Source organism: Triturus cristatus, chromosome 3_1, assembly GCF_964204655.1.
Source record: "Triturus cristatus chromosome 3_1, aTriCri1.1, whole genome shotgun sequence".
Classification (NCBI taxonomy): Eukaryota; Metazoa; Chordata; class Amphibia; order Caudata; family Salamandridae; genus Triturus; species Triturus cristatus.
In genome coordinates this window covers 246,645,093-246,660,751 of record NC_140583.1, presented here as the reverse complement: position 1 = coordinate 246,660,751, position 15,659 = coordinate 246,645,093, and the positions used below count along the sequence as shown (strand labels likewise).

The window sequence follows — 15,659 nt, the reverse complement described above, 5'->3', positions numbered from 1 at the left end:
CTGGGAAAGCAGAAGAGATATGGATGGAAAGGCCTCACCTACCTATTTTTGGCATCCTTCATCGTTTGCCTGTCTGCCCCACCACGTTAAGACAATACTAACCTGATGGTCTCAACCTCGTAGTGAAAGAGGGAGGGATAAATGGTTTCTCGTCATACAAGGGGTACAGGCAATAGTATAAAACAACCTCCGTGTAAACCTAGGTATTCCCTATATTCAGTGTGTACCCAGGCTGGGTTAAAAACAAAACGGGATGCTACAGTGAGCTTATGTCTCGTACATCCTCTCTATTTGTAATTTGCCAACATCTTTTGGCTGCAATAAAACCCCTTACAACAGGTCTTCATCAGGGCAAATAAGGTACCATCACTGCCTGTCCTTAAGTACTAATCTGGACATGCAGGTGAGATGAAGTCTTACCACTACTGTCTAACAGTTTTTTGCCTGTGAATAAACAAACAGAATAAGGATCATTAATTTATCCATCGTATACATCCAGTATCTTAATTTTGTTAACTTCTTTGTTGTCTAAATGTAAAATTGTCCCCTTGGCACAGTATTTCACAACTCGTGGCCACTCTTGGAATCACAGCTCACTTTGCATACACGGGGAAAAAACTCAAATGAGCATGCACAACTAGTGCACTCACCTACCGCAATCTTATAGAGTACAAGCCTACTAGTCACACCGGAGTGGAGCCACTCCTGCAGTGACACAATTGTTCAGAACATAACAAAATGTAGAGATAATGTAACACATAATCCACAATCTACTGGGACAGCTGTCATTGCATCCGTATATCTGCCAGTCATATTAGGTATAGATGAGAGCTCGTCTTGTTCTTGCTGTCGTATTAGTTATCTACTAGGCTATTCGTCATCACAAGGAAGGCCATGCTGTACTATGTTTAGACCCCCCCCATGTTCGAAAATACATAAGATCTATTATAGAAGTTGGCTGTTCCACAGTTCTAAATGCACTACTTCGTATTTTTGGCTTGTTCACCAAAGTCTCTTTGAAAGAAACCACATGCAAAGCTATGTCAGGCTCTGAGTTACAGTTAGAGGGTGACGAAAGATTTCAATCTCAGAGAAACAGCTCATCTCCGTATGGTATGGTAGTGAAAGCAGGCTCTCGGTTGGGCTTTATTTTCAGTAGGGAGAGTTCTGAGAGAAGTACAGGTGATTCTTATTGAGCAATCACAAAAAAGGTTCAAAGCTTTCCTGAGCGGTTGCCAGGCGGAGGTTGGTGACTCACCCAGTCTTGACGGGTGAAGGTGTAACACACCAGTGACGGACACATGCCATGTGATTTCATGTGTCTTCTGTATCCTTTGTGTGTGGTTTCCACACGATTGTTTCGGCAGTAGCTTGAATGGTCCTGAAGAAAGCCTAGCCTCCTGGTAGGCGTTGTGGCTGAAACATGTCGACCAATATTTGTTAGTAATTCACCACAGTCTATGACCTTTGGACTAGTGGCATACACTATTTTAATCCTGGTCATGTACGGCTGTTAATGACTACCTTGTTTCTGTATTTGCCGTCCTTGAACTCGTTTTATTACACCCTTTTCACTTAAATGTTTTCTGATCAGCACTGCACTCCTCACTCACACTATTAGCTCATCATTTGTGGATTTAGTCTATCCTCCTTCAAAACATTCCTGAGCTCCTCCCTCTCAGAGAGGGGGTTGTAGCCCCCAGAGGAACTAGGTTTTTCCTCTGGGAGGAGAATCCCAAATGATGGAGCATGTCACCTTCTGGTGAGTGAGGGATTAAGTCCTAAAAAGGGATTGCCCCAGGAAGTATCCTTCGGGCTTAGTCTGTGTCTACACTTCACCGTTCTTTTTGAATAGTTTTTTGTATTATTAGACCTCAGGGTTTCGTACTGTTTCTTGATCCTTATTGAGCACCTATTATGGTTATGAGCAGCTGCACCCTAAAGCCCTGACTTTCTTATATGGTGGTCACCCTTACTGGCCAGACGCCCTAGCTTCTTGTAGCCCAACGAAATGTAAAGTGCCAGGGAATCCTCTCACTTCATCCTGGAGGGTGCAATTAATTAAAGCCATTCTGGATTTGGGCTGTTGGACATTGGACTGGCTCTCCCTCCGGAAAGTTTTTTTCAACAGAGCGGCCATAGAATGGTTCATAGCTAACTACTTCTGAAACTTTAGGTACGCTGCATGTATTGTTTGTTCCTGTTCAATGTTGTGCTTGAAATCGATGTAGCCTATAGCTGGTCAGTCCAAATCAGTCCTGCTCCACTCAGAGCATTGAGATGGTAGGTCCATGACCACAACCTGCTGGTGTGCGTTCCTTTACCGCCTGCAACTGCAATAGGCTGTGGTCACTAAAGGCTCATCTAGATATGCCCCAAAATATGTATTAAACACAGAATATGTGTTACACCTTTCTAATGCATAAATTATTTTTTAAAAATCATATGCCAGGTTCACATTGCGTAGTTCATGGTGCACATTTACATATTAACCTACAGAAGAAGACCTGAACGCCTTTAATACTTCACCAGTTAAATTTTCGTTTCAGTCATTTTCCTAAACCTAATTCTTAATGTTTGGAGAGATCACAACTTTTTTCACATTTGAATGTCATCAAAGACACTTTGTTCTGAGCTTTCCTTTTACAGATGTTATAAAGTCATTTCAGTTCACTTTGTTCCGTTTAAACGAGGCAAGACTACAACTCATAGAATGCAGCATATGATTAAGAGTAAGCCACGGGGTGCAAAATAGTGATCTGGGTGACAGTCATCTGATAACCGTACCTGATGGCTCATGAAAATGGATTTCTTTCCACCCTCTTGAGTGATGAATTCAACTCTAGAAAAACGGTCTTGGTTCCTGCTGCAGATGTAGCTTCAGACCCTGTGCAGTGCCAGTTCCTGAGACTTATCAACTTCATGTTCGCGTCTGTGGCTTTCTCTGTGTCTCAGTCGTGAGTATTAGGCATGTGGTTACTGCACACCTGCCTGTGTTATTAATTGCTTTTTCTTGGGGAGGAATGAAAGAGGCTTGATTGGGAGCATGCTTGGAATTAACAGGCCACAGTTTATTGCAATCATTGACATCAGGGCCCATAGGTCAATATCCTCGTTCACAGCCAGCAGAAACTGGCAGTCATTTCAGGCTCACATTGAGTGAGCTACTGTCTAGGGGTTTAGCGTTGCAGATTCTAGGCTTTCCTGCTACCATTTGACCGCCCTCTTATGGCCTTGGTGGACCTAGCATGTGCAGCCCAGCCACAATGTGGCTACCCCAGTCTCCTTTGTCACTCCCTTGTGTTCTTGTTAAGCATCCCAAGACCGACTGTTGTAGCAACCTTCCCCCTCTTAAGACCTTCCATTCCACACCACCCCCAACACACAATACCTCTTTGCTTGCTCACCGTTCACTGACAACAGCTTGTGGTACTGCCATGCTGTCTTAGGACGCTGGGCGCATGCTCTCTTTCTTAAGCTGAGGGCCTTCCGTTCTTGTCTTTGCTGTAATGGGTGCACTCTCTCTTCTTCTGATTATCTTTATGTGCCGCCAATACCCTGTTTTTGACTCTCCATAGAATGTTGTGGTTTGTTCCTGCCCTGAATCCACAGGGTGTCATCCCCCAGCACTTGCTTTATGAAGGAGTTGTGGCTGTGAATACCTTCTGTTGTTGTGACCAGCTCTATAACTTGCAGTACATCCTCCATGACAGCTCCCACTGGGAGTTGGCCTCTCTTCCTTGGTCCTTGGCTCTGCTTCAATGCAGAGCGAGAGGCTCAGTGGGCCCTGCTCCCAAAGCCTCCTCTTCTGCAGTTCTTTGCAAGGCCTTGGTGCATTGCTCGTTGGCCGTGGAAGGCGGGTTTTACGATCTCTGCGTGTTTAATCCTGCATTGTCCGCCCTTACATTTCCGATATCATGCTGTGTGTAGCAGGGAGGGCTCCACTTCCCAAGACCGAGATGTGCAGTGGAGACTTCGGTGCTAGCTGTGGCAGAGGATGTTTTCTGGTAAATGGTGTGTCCTCTAGATGCAGTGGTATTCTACTGCACCTTCAAGCTGCTCTTCCAGGTACGATGCCTTCTGTATGTGTCGAGCGCCTGCTCTGATCAATCGCAGCTCCTTTGTGAGTGTATGTGTATGTGCTGCTCAATCGCTGCTCTGGGGGTTGTTCACGCTAGCCATTCCTTTGCTTATTCCTCATACTTCTCTGTTGGTAATCTTCCTGGTGGTCCGTTGCACTGCTCTGCAATACCAACAGCCTTTCTCCTGTGGATGTCTGTCTCGGTGCCTCTTGACCTAGACTTGCGTCAGCTTTAGCCATTTGGAATGTAGCCAACCATTTGATAGGCTTTATTTTCTTACCCTTCAGCCCACGCTGGTGAGTTTCTTGACAAGTGCTCTCCCCCCTCCTCCGTTCCCCTCCCTTGTCCCCTCATACCCCACCATCAACTCCCCCCACCCCCCCAAAAAGCCTGCAATCTTGCAATGGAAGAAAATGTGAGGGAGGAAAAAATAAGTGAAAACACTTCAAGCTGGTATTTTTTAGCTCTTCTTTTTACTTAAATCAAACAGCAAATATAATTAAAAAGCATTTTTTTAAATTAGTATTTGAGTTAACGATCCCCGACTAATAATTATAGTAAACAAACACAGAAAAGTCATGTTAGAAATGAATATATTCAATTTTGGTTAAAGTCCTATTTAGTATCATGTCTAGGCTTTTGCAGACTCCTAAAACAACAACAAATGTCCAGTATTTTTCACTTGGAAAAGTGGCAACCCTAAGGAGGTGCAGAGAAGCACACAGTACTTTAGAGTGATAAAAAACATGGGGCCGAGAAACATACAACATATGCGCTCTCATTGAGTGCTTCACAAGAGCGAAAAAGAGTGCCTCAAAAGCGGGCACTGTTGGAAGAATAGAAGGAGCCAATCAGCCAGGTGATTGAAAGACTATGCTCCATGGGAGGGACATAGACATGCTTGAAGGCAGTGCTGGCCGGGATGGATTGTGACAGGTAGACGCAGGGTAAATAAAAAATGTAATTAAACTTGCCTCCTCGCTGTGTCCTCCTCGTTGCGTCCCTCCTCGGCCTTAAACACAGAACAGGAAGCACCCAGGCACCCATGAGCCAATCGCAGCGCCGCAATGCAGCGTTGTGATTGGTCTGAGTGCCGTGATTTGGCGCTCAGATGGTACTAGGAGCCTGGGCATGTTTTTCACCCATGCTGTAATGCAGCCTGGGTGGAGAACATGCTAAGTGCGCATGAAAGTTTGGCCGGCTCAAGATGTCCGGCCAAACATCCATGCGCACTTAGGGAGTGAAAAACACTCCTTCCCTCCCCAGCTCTGTCAGCAGAGCAGCCCCGCCAAGCTGCTGTGCCCGCAACAGGGAAAAATAAAATGATAATGACATTGAGTTATCATTTTATTTTTCCGTACACTGCTGAAAAGCAGTGAGGTGATGCTCCTCCGCCTTAGTGGAGGAGCTGCCACTGCTTGAGGGACTAAAACAAATAACGCCAGCAAATAGCGTGTAATTGTGAGCAGGACAAGTCGAGGGTACACGCTTGTAGACTGTGTCCACCCTGCTACGAAGTTGGGCACCACTCAAATATGCTGAATTCGTCCCGGTGTAATTTTCCGACACCGGAACACATTCAGCAGCGCCTGTACATTGTCTGCTTTTATTCCGAGCAGCAACTTGTAGGTGGCGAGGTGGCTTTATTTGAATTTCTGGCTGGTCATCAGGCCTCCTTTTGTTTTAGTATCCTGGCTGGGAGCTATCTGGAGCCCCACACTTTGATGCAAATGCAGTGGAGGGCAAGCAAAGGCACACAGCATGTTATCACTTCACAAGTATTTAGAGAGGCATGGTTTTGACTCTTCAGTTCCTTTATATGAGAGATGCATGCATCGTACGAATTTCAGACGTGTTGGCTTGTCTCAGTATTTACACAAATAACTTAAATACCACTATTTTCTTTTGTTCTTTTATAGTGCTACTCATCCCAATGCAGAGTGCCAGAGCACTTTACATAGCACGTACGCGATTTACATAACACTTACAAATTATACATTGAGAATAATCATATGTGTGTAAATCAATGTACAGGATGTTACAAGGTGTAGTAGTCACATATCCTTCATAGCTCACTGTGCTGTATTAGGGGAATTACAATGTATGAACTACAAGTAACAAAAGGATCTCTGTTACAAGCATTAATCCACTCACCTAGCAGCATAAAATAAGAATCTATCACTTGGATCAGCAGGTTTATCAACTAACCTTGCTTTTAATGATTTTTTAAAAATAATCACGACCCCTCTGGTATTAGAATTTTGTGTAGTAGATACGCAGAAATCGACCCATCTATTTTTTTAAACTAAAGAAAGCATCTCTTTTTCTGTAAGATGTGTTTCTTGTAATATATAAATACTTGAGCATCAAAATCTCGGAGATACTGCATAATCTTCCATTTTCTTGGACTAGAGCGCAGGCCGTTAATGTTCCATGAAAGGACTCTAAGCTTATCCATACAGGCAAATTCCACTCCCCAACCAAGTATTCGCCCCATAGCCACAAAAAGAAAAACCTATACTGACAATACTAACAGTACTAACTTTCTCCTGCAAAACCATGATTCTCCATACCCAAAAAAGGTAACAATGGGCAAAAAAAAGGACTTTTTAGGAATTTTTACTTGCACCACCCCCTCGTGCCCACCCAGACCTCCCCATGGGAAACCCTTGCTTTATCTAAACATGGCGGCAGCTAGGTAGCTGTCGCAGCACTCTAGTCTGAGTTCCCTGTTCGTGCGCTGGCAGCAAGTCTAATGCGAGGTCACGACTTTTGTATTGTGGGCCTGTAGATGACGCTACTTTCGAATAATACCTTCAAGTCCGATGTGTGGTGACGGGGGGTGCCGAGTCATCGCCATTACCGTTGTTGGAGCTGTCAATCCGCGGGCTGATTCCCGCGGAGCTGCTGCCGTTGTGTTTGCTGCGTTTGCTCCTCCCTCCAGGCTTGGCTCGGCTACGGCGGGGGAGAGGCCAGAGCTCTCGTTTGATTGTCGAGTCCCGAAGCAGGCCGTTTTCGGCTTGCAACTGTGGAGTCTGGCTGCGCTGGAGCTCCGTCTTGGAAGGAAGGCTCGTAGCCTTCTCCAGGGGCCTCGCAGGGAGGAATTCTACGCAGACATCGCATCTGAGTTTGGTAGGAGGGGTAGGGGGAGTGTGGAGAGGGAGGAAGAGAGGGCTAAACCCACAAAAGATTTACGGAGGTGTGTGAAGACTCGGGGGGAGATTTCTGAGGCAGCAGAGTCATTACAAGGGTGTTTTGGCAGGTCGACGCAGCCAGAGGAAACAGTGGGATCTGTGCCTGTTTGTTTGGATGTCTCTGACATTAGCCCTGTTTCTGGGCCGCCCCCCCCCCCCCGCAAGACATCGTTAAAACTAATATCTCCCCTGAAAATTTGAAGCGTGGGGTCAGGGGGGGAAGAAAGGGACTTCAAATAGAAAGACTAAAACTGTTGGAACGACTGCTGAATCAACTGAGGGAGGTCAGATACAACTGAGTCCAGAAAGCTCATCGAAACTAAATCAGACCGCTCAGGCCGCTCAAGTGTCCCTCTTAAAGACAAAAATCTCCTCATATCTTTCGGGTGAGGTTAAGGCAAAACGTGCTTTTACCAATAAAGTAGTAAAAAAATCCTAAGACTGCCAAAAATATCAAGGCAGTTAAGATTACAGCTAAGAGTATAGAGTCTAGGAAAACGCCGTCCTTGCGGTCTTATTTTAAGGTTATTCCGCAAGTCTTGTGCCTTCCCGATCAGCAACTATTTGAAAGTACTTCTTTCACGATGGCGTCACAGAGTTATCTTGAGTCTCCTGTATTAGCTACAGGTACTGACCCGGTTATTTCTTCGGGCCTGTTCCGGCTAAAACAAACGCGCCTCTGTTCCAGGTTGAAAAGACTGATACAAATATAGAGGAAGATGCTGATGTTGTGGATAATATCGGTAGCCCTCTAGTCGTTCCCACCCAAGGTCCCACTCCCCCTGCAATGAGTCTCAGTCCTTCGGGTCAACTGTCTGCTCTCTCGTCCAATATTTTGTCCGGTATTTTGCCCCAAAATGCAAATGATGGGCTAAATTTGATGGAATCACAGAGTGTCAGGCCGCCGGCTACCTTATTACAAAACCAAATGGACCCCCCATGCTCCATAGGGTCTCTGACCCTCTTGTCGCCCCCAAAGCAGTTGGCTATGAAGCCTTTATCAACGGTTTCTAATCCTGGGTCTTCGTTTTCAGGGTCATCACATAGCATCGATTTACCACAGGAGGATGGTCAAGGGAGGATAGCCTCTGCCCCAGATACATACTCTGCTGGTGGGGTCGATCCATCTTTAGCCTCATATCTCCAGTCGATGTTTTCATCTTTATCAGCAGACATTAAAAAAGGCTTTGAGGCCTCGTCGACTATCCAATCTGAAATCCGGAATTACTGCGAGTCCTTAGATAGCAAACTAGTTAGCCTCGCTACAAGAACGGAAAGATTGGAGGATTGTATGACTATCATGTCTTTGCATTTGGATGATGCCAAACTAGATATCGATAAGCTCAAAAAGGAGGATCTGATGTTGGCTGAGAGGATGGAGTCTTTGGAGAATAATGCACGACGCAATAACCTTCGTATTCTTAATATTCCGGAAGGTAGTGAGGGGTCAGATATTAAGCAATATATCACCCAATTGCTAAAAGAATCCCTGAGATTGGATCAGTCGGTTGAGGATCTATCTCTTGACATTCAGCGTATCCACAGAGACCCCTTCAGGAGGAACCCTCAAAGGGAAAAACCAAGAAAAATATTAGTGAACTTCCGCACTTATACTCTGAAGGAATCTATCCTGGGTTTGGCCCTAAAGCAGAAGTCGTTGAGTGGGAAGGGGTTTAACTTCCAGGTTAGATCAGACCTCTCAAGGGCCACGTTGGATAAGCAGTGGGAGTTTGGGAGGAGGTTGGAGGCATTTAGGAGTCTTGGTGCGGTGGCTCAGCTAGTATTTCCAGCCACCCTGAAGGTTATGCATAATAATACTATGCACAACATTCGATCAGTACAGGTGGCTGATGAGCTCCTAACTTCTCTGGGGAGGAGTAGAGAGAAGAATAAACATAGGGGGGGGTTCAAGTTAAGAGTAGTGCAGAGTATTGCTTTTGAAAAATATATATATAAGAGGGTCCATTTTGGTATGGGGAAAGCTAAATAGAAGAGGGGGAAAAAAGGAAGAAAAAAAAAGGGGGCTTTTGTGGGCACTGATCTATAATTCAATGGCTTTTTCTATTTCCTTCTTTTTGTTTTTTTCTCACACCTTGTGGGTGTAAATGTAACAGTAAAGATAGATTAAAATACGACAGGAGCTCAGTAAGAGTGCTATCTACTGGAATATCCAGATAGATAACACTCACAAATTATACATTGAGAATAATCATATGTGTGTAAATCAATGTACAGGATGTTACAAGGTGTAGTAGTCACATATCCTTCATAGCTCACTGTGCTGTATTAGGGGAATTACAATGTATGAACTGCAAATAAAAAAAGGATCTCTGTTACAAGCATTAATCCACTCACCTAGCAGCATAAAATAAGAATCTATCATTTGCAAGTTACATGATGTGCTTTGCAGGAGACATGTTGACTCTTTAAGCCAGTGATTCTTAACCTTTTTTTTTTTACTTTTGTGGACCCCCACTTAATCATTACTGAAATCCGGGGACCTCCCCTGAGACATTAGTTGAACCCTGGCACCCCAGCCTAAGCATGATTTGAACTGCAAAATGATATACAAAAAAATACAGTAACAAGCATTCAATACATGAACAATGTAACATTTTATTTAATTCACAAACAAATATTTTTTTTAATGTATCTTTTTGATGGGAAGGTTGAAGCTTTTCTAAATTCAATAGAGGCCATGTTTGTACTTGCACTGCTTCCACGAATCAGTCTGGGGATGCTAACTCAATTCTTAGGCTCCAATGTACAATTCCTACACATTTACAGAATGTTTTAAAATGTTCAAGCTTACTTTTTGCTTCTTTATTTATAGACCCTTTATTAATCTGTTAATATTTATTTTCTAGGCAGTTGCAGACCTCCTAAGTTTGCTTTGCGGGCACTCGGGTGTATCCAGACCACAACCACTGCGCTATGCTACTTTGATTTAGAACAGGGACTAGTCGAAAAATCTCTCCAGCTAATGTGTTAACCTCCAGAGTTGTTTTACCATTATTGTTATTCTCAGATTTCCTAGACACACAGATCTTTACAGGAGGTGCCTAAACCCCAAACATGTTATAAAACGCAGACATTGGAACAAATGAAGCAGAATAGATTTACAGACAAGTTTCTCCTTGTTGTAAAAATTTTTGAGCAGAGTTTTTCAAAAATAAATGTACAAGTTGAGGCCCAAATTTTGTCAGGTTGCGTCACTTTTTTCAGCGTAAACCCTGACGCAAAATCTAATTTGTTAAATCTTGTCATGCGCTCAGATATATTCATGATAGACCTGCTAAACATGTGTGATGTCTTAAGATCTTATGTCACTGCTTGTGATGTCACTTGCTGTGAGGTCATGGGTTGTGATATCACTTCCAGTGATGCCACATCTGTTTTATACAACTTCTGCATTGATTGTGAGTGACATAACACAAAGCCAACAGTAAGCAATGGGCAGATATCAGTCCTAGGTTAGAATGCAGTCTCCTGTAGGCCTTTGCCATCAGATGGCTGCGCTGTCTGGTAGGCTTCGGAGGCGCAACTAGAGCCAAATTTCGGGGGGGGCTAAGAAAAATTTCGGGGGGGGGGCTGAATCTTTTAAGCCATAGGCAGAGTGGAGCTGCAGGGGCTCTTAGAAGGGGTGAAACACCTCAAGGCCTCATTAACATGCAAAGTGCTCGGGTGCGGCTGCTTTTTTGCCCGGGAAGGTGTCTCATCCCGGGCTGCCACACACGACGGGGGGGGGGGGCTGAAGCCCTTTGAGTCCAATGGGTGTTGCGCGCCTGGCTTCGACCCAAAAACAAGTTCTTAATGCGCACAAACCGAAGGACACAGTTGCAGCCCGCCGCTCGGCTCTCGATGACAACCAATGCGCCAAGGTGAGTCCACTGCGCGTAATGCAACTTCGACCTCTCACTAGCCTCGTTTTATTGTAGACGTACAGGTAAAAATATTTAAATTAATTTCTGCGGAGCCCGGGCAGTAGAGGCCCAGCCGCGCCAGCACAAACGACGGGCCGTGTGCTGGCCGGCGCCGGCCTGGAGCTCGCTGTGCCGCCCAGGCACCCGGCCGGCCTGGCAGGAGCCAGTCCGACCGGTCGGGCCTTGCGTGTTGGAGCTCGGGAAGTGCTCTCAGCGCTCGCACGCTCCTGTCAAGGAGCAATTAGAGCAAAGTGTAGCATCGGTGCAGACCTGTTCGCTTACACGCCAGGAAGCGCGCGAGCTGCTGTCATCGCCTTCTTCCCGCCTCGGAGCATTAACCCTTCAGGTGACACGCACCCGCACTGAGCATCCGTTTCATAAGTTAATATTGGCCGCTACGTCACTTGATTTGACAACCTGGCTGCCCGCAGCTGTCACCCGGACCTGACACGAGGAAAGGGTGCAGTAAGAATACGGAATGCGGCACTTTGCCTTTGTAGGTACCCATTGCACATCCCGTGTTTATTGTTTTAGAGACCAATTATGATCCCTGCTCATTGTCCGAAATACTAGTTTCACGAGTTATCTTATTTGATGCCAAAACTGAATGGGCACGGTGACGTGACTTCTCACTTGCCTCTATATCCGAGTAATCGAAAGGCAGAGTAAGGTTTGCTTTCCATAGAATGATGGCAATTTGTTTGTTGACTGGCGACCATAGAGCAGCCAGGAGATTTATGGAGTTTTTTTGTTGTCATGATTTCCTAGGACGTCTGGTTAGGAATTGTAATATTAGATTTTTATTGTTACGTTCACCCCTAAAGCTATGGTAAATTTTGTTTTAATTTAGTAAAACCTGTTTTGCAACAATGCCGGTTTTATTTCAAGTTTCCATACTTTGAGTGTGAGGGTCACGTCTGGTGCAGAGCAAAGATTTTGAAAAGTAAACAAATCGCGATTTTCCAGATCCTGTGTCTACTATGGAACATGCAAAGCTTGTAAATCTACAACAGAAACAAGCTGTGAACAGATTGTTACAGATAAGGAACGTTTTCGTTATGCAATTTGAAGAAAGTTGTAATCTGATTTTTTTTTTTTTATTTTATTTTTTTTAATACCCAACACAAACCTATTTTTAAATATTTTCAAAATTCTGATAAGCAGTTGGCTGATTCATGTTCTGCATAGTTTGTGTGTTGCTTACACAGTGTTGGGTTTTTAAACCAAAACTTGTAGGAACAGATTACATTGAGAGTTCTTGTGTGGTTATTGTGCACAAATGTAGCGGTACGGTATTTGGGCCCAGTAGTTTGGGACGATATGAACACCAGTTGGAGGTTTTTTAAAAGGATCCTTTGATGTACTGGTAGCCAGTGTAGCGTGTTCAAGGTTGTGGAGCAGAGCTCTGTCTGAGGAATTTTAACACAAGTCTAGCGACTGTGTGGTGCACAATCTGAAGTTTTATGCAAAATGTATTTCGGGACTGCCGCATATTGACTATTACAATAGTCAGGCCAGGAGAAGTTATTGGCAAATGCAACCGATTTTCCTGGCCACTAGAAGAAGAAAGTCAACAAACTTTATAAGAGACTTGATAAGGTTGACGCACATGCCATCCACTGCCATGACTTGTGGATGGAACGAGCGAGCAGTATCAAATTGTACTCCCAGGTTTCGAGCAACTTCTACTGTGGCAGGAGGATGAGGCACAGAATTAGATTGATGAAAAAAGATTGGACTTTCTGAATAAAAGAATCTGTCTTTATCGGTGTTGCATTTTAGATGGGTTGCTTGCATCCACAAGATAATTTTGCTAAGACAGTTTTTGAAATTTAGTTCTGAGCCTAAGGAACCTCACACAAGCGAAATGATCAGCTGTGTGTCCTGGACATACGATGAAGTGGTCGTTCCAAAAGAGTTTATCAAAGAAATTAGAGGGGTCATATAAATATAAAAAGTACAGGGCTAAGAAATGGTCCCCAAGGAACTTCTAATGTTAGTAATTTTTCTGTTGAAGTTTAAGGTCCAAAAATGACTGCTTGTCTGCGACTGGTTAAAAAAAGATTTAATCCAGGCCAGAGCTTTGGGCCATAATCCTTGATTTGCCGAATGAGTATGGCATGTGAGATGGTATCAAACGTGATGGCAGCGGATAGATTGAGTAAGATCAACACAAGCAATGAACTCACTTTAGGGGACAGAGTTTATTCTTTCAGTCCGATCGTTCTGCAAGCTATTTATTCAGTTCTTGGCCCCTCTCTGTGAAAAATGCTTGGTGAAGTCTGGCTACATTCATCGATTAGCCTCTGACTTTAGGATCACTTCTAGGGCAAAGATGAGGGTAAATTTGCAAAGATAATTACATCATTTGCCCCTGTGGTGGGAGTCAGCCCCAGGTGTAAATTTTGTGTTTACCATGTCAAACGAGGCCTAACAAAGGTACTAAATGTGACTTGGTAATTTTGATTTTGGTGATGCTTTGCTCATTGGGAACTGATGTGTGCCCACCAACTGACTCCTCCCCACCACAGGGCACAGAAGAGCAATCAAAAGCGAAGCATCCTTGTTATCCACTTGGTGGAGCCTGTGTGAAGCATCCACTAAAACGTTAATATTTTTATTTGTTGCTTCTGCTGTCATTGTGTTAAGTGGTTCTGTTTGCAGATTCTGAAATTGATGGGTACTTTTCCAGTAAATGTTGTTGTTTTTACGTTGTCTCCTCTCCAAATTGTGATTTCAATACATTGTACTCTTCGGCAGCTGCAGTCCATATTGATCTCTGTTTATTGTTAATTTGGGGAAGTAAGTTACAGCAGCTTTTACGTTTTTTCCCTTGGGCTGGAGATTTGGCTCGTGCCCAGGCGGAGACACCCTTCTCATGCCAAGGCCCAAACCTGCTGGCTCTTGTCGCTTGTCAGATGAGCTCAGATGCGTCAGAGGAGCTTTTGAACTCCCTTCTATTGCTAGAGGCATATAGCAAAGTCCTCCACCTTTCTGCATGCGACAGCCACATAAGTGTGAAGTAGTGTCCTGGGCATGAGTTTGATTTCAGCGCTGAGTAGGTACAGGGGTATTTCATGGAATTAGGAATTGAGACATGGCTGTACCTCTCCTGTCTGTGGGTTCTCGCCTCCTATTTGCTGCAACAAATAGATAATCGCTGTGTTACTGCCACATTTCCCATTCACCATTAGACTCTTCATTGTAAACCAATTGCAGTTTGCAGGTCCTTTCTCATTTGTTTAAACTGCAATTGGTATCCTAAGTGGGTCTGTCTCTGTAGTGAGTGAGGCCCCTGTGAGTGGAAACAGGAGGATCAAAAACGATTGTAGTGGTGTCTTTGCTGAGTAGAAATAGATGCCTGTGAATGTTGGGACGATCCAAAACCGACATTGGCAGTCCGTCCTGCAAGAGAACGAAGGAATAATGGGTTGTTGCACTTGCCCATGGAATGTGACCTTAGGAGAGACTGGCGAAATAAGCACACTTTCTCTGAACACTGTTTTTGCCCTTCCTGGTTCTTATGTGAATCTGGGCCCATTTGAATAGCATTGACTACGGTGTAGAGGGTATTTATAGAATATTTTTCATATTTACAGAAATTTACAAAAAGTCTTCACAAAGACATCTGGGTGATTATGATGCAGACAGATCAGTTTCCACTGTATAGTTAGTTAGGACTTCGTTACAATAGGTAATTGATTTTTTTGGTTTACAAATAACTTTTGCGCTATGTGATTCTTCACAAAACGATCCACAAATATTGAAGCTACTGGAAAGCTGTTACCCCAGTGCTGAAATTCTGTCATTGTAAGTGGTATGTATCCTGTTTGGAGAAGACTCTTACTCTCAGGGGAAGCAATGTAAGAGAATTCAGACGCGTGAAGCAGTGCTTGCACTGGAATTATGATAGAGATGAGCGAAAGGTGCATGGGTAGTGAAAGTCCGGATCTCTTTAGTGACAAATTTGTGATGAACGAGCTATGGAATGGTGTGAGGAGCAGTGGTCCTAGCATTAGCTGGAGGATGTAGACCATGTGTTTCTTTTTTTGGAACACAAGTAATTTCTCTTCAGGGAAATATTTTCACAGACTTTATGGCTGCCTGTTTACTATTTACGAGTGCCAGGTTCTGAATACCTTTACCTCAGTCAATTCTATATTGTTGGGACGCTCCTGGAAACAAGCATGCATCGATTATGATGTCTATCGGTTATCATTTTACATGTTTCTTTATTGAATACTTAATTACACACTAGAAATATTATAATGGAAATCATTAAGCTAAAAGGTCCTTGAGCCTTTGTAGTGGGACATAGGCTAATTGCTTTGAGCCAAGATTCAAAAAAGTCTTTCATGTAGTACTGTAATCTTTCCTAAAGCTGTGTTCATTCATTATTTTTAACTGTTTGTCAAGAAATTGCCTCCATTATGGGTTGACGTGTTTCAACATACATAAAT

General features: G+C 44.0%; 1 protein-coding gene across 1 annotated transcript in view; it reads left to right on the top strand.

Moving 5' to 3' along the window:
- EDC3 (enhancer of mRNA decapping 3) overlaps nucleotides 1-15,659 on the top strand; it is a 229,130-nt gene that overhangs the window by 190,179 nt on the left and 23,292 nt on the right. The gene's annotated exons all lie outside the window — the stretch shown is intronic.